We start from the raw sequence: 5599 nt of genomic DNA on the forward strand, positions 1-5599 counted from the left end.
AAAGGACAAATCACATTGCAGAACAGGAGGGGGATGCGGTGGGGGGGAGGGGGAAGGAAGGTAAGTGTCTGTGAATTGATGATATTAGAGGTAGGGAGAGTGGGATGTTTGTGAGTTAATGGTATTAGAGGTGATAATTGGGGAAACTATCTTGGTAATGGGTGAGATAACAAACATTTGAACTAAGTCCTTGTTGGAAAGTGTCGAATTTTAACATGAATGACAGTTCAGAGGATTCCCTTTCAAGTGCAGATGTAAAAGGTCTTTGTAGCAGAATGCAGGTGGTCAAGTCATTGAGAGAGTGTCCTTTCTGGTTAAAATGGCAAGAAACTGTTTTCTCTTTGTGATCTTGTCTGATATCTGTTTTGTGGGCATTAATCCTTTGGCGAAGTGTCTGAGATGTTTGTCCAATGTACATAGCAGACGGACACTTTCGGCACACGATAGCATAGATTATATTTCTGGATGCGCAGGAATATGTGTTCTTGATCTTATAACTCACTTGGTTGGGTCCAATAATGGTATCAGCAGAATGAATATGTGGACAAAGCTGGCAACGGGGTTTGTTGCAAGGGAAGGTACCAGGGTTGGTATTAGTGTGGTATGTCCTGTGGTGGTTGGTAAGAATGATCTTGAGGTTAGGTGGTTGTCTATAGGAGACTATGGGTCTGTCTCCCAGAGCCTCTTTGAGTATGGTATCCTGTTCCAATATAGGCTGTAGTTTATTGATAATGTGTTGGACAGGTTTAAGTTGGGGGTTGTAGGTGATGACAAGTGGTGTTCTATTGTTGGTTTTCTTGGGTCTGTCTTGAAGTAGATGGTTTCTAGGTATTCGTCTGGCTCTTTCAATTTGCTTTTTTATTTCTCTGGGTGGCCAGATTGGAGCAGACAAATTCTGCTAGCCTGCCCCGCCCCGCCCCCCGCCCCCCCCCCTCACAAGGGAAGCCTTGTGTGCGAGGGGAATGTGGGAAGCCTCTTCCTCCTTCTCAGTTGGGGCATGTGTTAATGCGGATGGTGGGGTTTGGGATTTTTTTTTCTTCACACTTGTGTGTAGGGTTGCCAGGTGTCTAGCACTGAGCCAGACAGCCCGGTAGTTGCACTTTTTGTCCGGTAAATAAATTTAGAAAATACCGGACATACAAAATGTCCAGTATTTTCTGCTTTTCCTCTGTGCCCAGCAGAAATAAGCCGGGGCGGGGAGATTGGCTGACTAATTAAAGGGGTCACAACTGGATTTTGCTCAACAAAAATGTTCCTGGTGGGGTTTTTTTGTTTGGTTGGCTTCTTTCCCTCAACAAAAATTTTCCTGGCCCCCTTTTTTTTTTTTTTTTTTTTTTTTTTTTGCTGAAACCATCTGGCAACCCTACTAGTGTGTGCCTTCCGCCCCCCCAATAAGGTTCCCCACCCCGTCTGAAAGCGAGAGTTGGGAGAACAGGTTACCTTGCGTTCCTGTGTCCTTATAAGGAAGTTGAAGGCTACTATAAAATCCCCCCTCATGGTCTCCTCTTCAGACTAAAGAAACCTAAATCCCTCAGCCTCTTCATAGAGGAATTGCTCCAGCCCCCTAATCGTTTTGGTTGTCCTCTGCTGGACCCTCTCCAATGTGTCCACATCCCTTCTGTAGTGGGGGGCCCAGAACTGGACACAGTACTCCAGATGTGGCCCCACCAAAGCCGAATAAAGGGGAATAATGACATCTCTGGATCTACTGGCAATGCTCCTCTTAATGCAACCTAATATGCCATTAGCCTTCTTGGCTACAAGGGCACACTGTTGACTCATCTCCAGCTTCTCATCCACTGTAACCCCCAGGGCCTGTCTGCAGAACTACTACTTAACCGGTTGGTCCCCAGCTTGTAACTATGCTTGGGATTCTTCCATCCCAAGTGCAGGACTGTACACTTGTCCTTGTTGAACCTCATCAGATTTCTTGTGGCCCAATCCTCCAATTTGTCTAAGTCATTCTGGACCCTATCTCCGCCCTTAGGCATCTTTTAGCCTTTTTGTTCTATTATTGTTTTTCTATTTGGTACTAGAAAATCAAACTTTCCTCCTGCTTGGGCCTCAAGTTTCACTCCAGCAGCCCTTCCACGAGTAGAATCGTCTGCAAAATAAAATGTCAGGGCTACCGTCATTAAGGTGCTTGTCCCTGTAAGGACATGTGACTGAACTGGTTGTTCAGAAGGTTTCTGGTGAATTGGTTTATGCACAGGTATGCCTCCCGTTCTTCTTTAACCACCGCAGTCTCTTGTTTTTGTCCGGAAGCAAATTCTCTGCCAAGCCACCTTTTTTCCCTTTCATGTAATTGTCTGCTCTTTCGTTCGGTGTGGTAGACTTGTTCTAGTGTGGCATTAGACAACCGAGCCACAGAAAAGTCTGCCTTGGTACCACTGAGTACCGGCCCAGACCAAAGTAGCTTTCAGACACCTTAAGAGAGTCTTGATTTGCAATTCTCCCCTTTCTTCTCCTTGGATTTTCAACTAGGAAAGTGTGCTAATCATCTGCTTTTGCGGAAAAACTTGCCAGCTGTCTACACTGGCCGCTTGAATTTCCGCAAAAGCACTGACGATCTCATGTAAGATTGTCAGTGCTTCTGCGGGAATACTATGCTGCTCCCGTTCGGGCAAAAGTCTTTTTCCGAAAGACTTCTGCGCAAAAGGGCCAGTGTAGACAGCAGAGAGTTCTTTTCCGCAAAAAAGCCCCGATGGCGAAAATGGCGATTGGGGCTTTTTTGCAGAAAAGCGCGTCTAGATTGGCCACGGACGCTTTTCCGTAAAAAGTTTACATACCCAGTATCTTGTGAAGAACTTGTCACCTCAGCACAGGGTCCCGGGGCGGGCTTTACCATAAGGGACCCGGAGAGATCATCTAGGCCAGCTGGAGGGGGCAGGGCAGGGGAGGGGAGGGGAGGGGAGAGGAGAGGAGAGGAGAGGAGAGGAGAGGAGGTTGGCCACTGAAAATGTTGCAGTATTAATTTTCCTTTTATTTGACTTCATATCAAACAAATATTTACAGTTTAAATGACCTTGTTAATTCTCCCTTGTGTTAGTACTCTTTCTTCCAGAACGTTTTAAAAACACAGACGAGACATGTCTTCGCCTGGGTGGCAGGCATCCGAAGAAGGGCACGTGACCTCGATCTTGGAGCACGAGACAAAACTCACTCCGCTCCTGGAGGGGAAATGTTAGAGGCAACACTGGGCTCCAGTGAGCAGCAGCCAGGTGACGCACGTGTCTGTCCTTTCCACACATCTAGGGTGGCCTAGCTCCTAACCGTTCTCTGTCTCTTTTTCGGTCCCTGTAGACTTGGAGGAGATGAGAGGCTGGCCATGTGGTGGCAGAGACCGAAAGGAGCCACCCTCCCGAGACCCTGCCGGCAGATGGAAACCAGACAGCGATCTATGGAAGAAGAGCAAATAGCAATTGGCTCAAGGTAAGTATCGAGGGAGGGCCGCACAGACGTTTGCGAGCGTGGTACGGGTCCCTGAGAAAAGGCCCTCTGGCTCGTGGTGGAAGAACTTGAAAATACGAAGTACAAAAGTCACAGTGTTGTACTTAAAAGAAGTACTCGGGATCTTTTTCAGAGGGATAAGGCAACACGCCACATTTATTGATCACACACACACACATTAATTTTTATATATATATATATATATATTTATTTACCACATGCATATGATAAGTATTGATTATTCTGTGTCACTCACTCTCTCTCACACACACACACACACGTGCACAAGCACACTCCGTCTTGCTGTTGTTACCAACTTGTTGCTCCCCTTAACTTCACTGGCCAGGTGAGTTAGATGGGGGAGGGGTGGAGCCGGGCTTCTGCTGATCCGGATCGATGCTCCGATGGTGACAAGATGAGACCCGGAGTCCTCTGCAAGACAACTCACTTTTATAGCAGCTTCCCTCTTATGCAAATATATCCCAGATTCAAAATCTGGGTCTGTGTCCTTTGGTCCCTTTGTGGGTGCTGTCTGTTAAGAGAGGGTGTTTTCCAAAGAAGGTGCTTGCTTCTAATCCCCAAGGCCTTCAATATGTCTGCTCTTCTTTCTTGAGCCCTCTTGACACCTTGGGTCTGGCTTCTACCCCCTTTTCAACTGGTGTAGCTCTCTGGAGGTGCTTGGCTCCCAAGTGTTACTCATTCACACCTCGTTCATTCAACTGGGCAATTGATTACAGAGTGGGGGGAGAGAGTGGGGGAAAGATCTTATTCTACTCCTAGCAAATGACATTTTTACCTCTTTAACTATATACTCTGTATTAGAACCCTATGTAGAAAACTAAGTTACAAGGTTATATGGATTCAAGTTCTAATACAAAGTGACAAGGTCATATGGATTAATACAAAGTTACAAGGTTATATGGAGAGGCACAGTGTCAAGTCATATGAAGTACATAGGTTTATCTACAACAGAAACTGAACACCGATTTTTGTATTTTTAAAAATGTCATTAATCCCCCCCCCCCCGCCACCCTCCCCGAATCTCCTGGCTGGCGATACTTAACGTGTCTAGGATCATACGGAAAACTAAGTGAGTAGGCTGCCAATTGACCTAGCGTCACGCATGCCGAGAGTTGGCAAAACTGGGATTGAAATAAAGACTTGGTCTCCCAGCAGCACCGAGGAGCCCCAGCCATGGATTAGGGCCTCGTGGGAATAGTTGTCTCCTAATTGATCTAATCTTTGGCTTTTGAGTTTGATATTATTGGTGAGTCCTTCTAGGCGACTGTTACTCGGCGTGCATGCGTGCGCACGTAAGTATGAGTGCAAGTGTGTGCGTCCGCAAGTGTCCATTTGCGTGTGTGTGCACGTGCCTGCGTGCGGGCAGATTGAGCAGATGCGTGTGTGGGCATCTGAGCGAGGGCACGAGTGGGCGCCCAGGCGTGTTAATCTGTTAATTCGCGTTTGTGAGTGTGTACACGCATCCCTGCGTGTGAGCATTTGGCAGGGTGAGTGGCTGTTGCACGGGCGTGTGCGTCTGACGTGTGCCAGTCAGACGGTGCCCTGGCAGCAGTAGCTCCTGGAAAGCGACACCCCTCCCCTCCCATCTGGAGCATGCAACTGGGATGAGAGGGGCAGGGAAGAGTAGCACTGCTGCAGCGCGTTTCAGCACGAGGCCCTAACTGCCGCGCGGTAGCTGCTCCTTTTGTATCCGACGTGGGGCAACAAGGAGCGGCCTCGCATCATGCCGGCGCCACGTGCGTTCAGTCCCACGGACCGGAAGTGACGTTTGCTCGGTCCACAGCCTGACAGCAACCGACTGGGAACCGTGACCGGAAGGTGCCCAGGTACGAGCGCTCAGCTGGTGCCAGGTCAGCGGGTGGTAGGCAGGAGACACGGGGCCAGGCGGGACGGGTTCAGACACGGGGTGCCCGGCTGGGACAGCGACTGGGGTTGGAGGTTTCCTGCGGCGGTGCAGCCAGCGTAGGCCACCAGCTCCCGTGGTACGTGGGGCAGAGGAAGGACAGCAGAGCGGAGGCTGGAACCGCTCCGACAAGGCACCACTCTGCTTATGGTTGCCAGGTGTCCGGTTTTGAACTGGACGGTCCAGGCTTTCAGCTTTTTCTTCGGGGAAACAAATTGAGAAAAT

This window comes from Pelodiscus sinensis, unplaced genomic scaffold (assembly GCF_049634645.1).
Source record: "Pelodiscus sinensis isolate JC-2024 unplaced genomic scaffold, ASM4963464v1 ctg230, whole genome shotgun sequence".
NCBI classification, from domain to species: Eukaryota; Metazoa; Chordata; order Testudines; family Trionychidae; genus Pelodiscus; species Pelodiscus sinensis.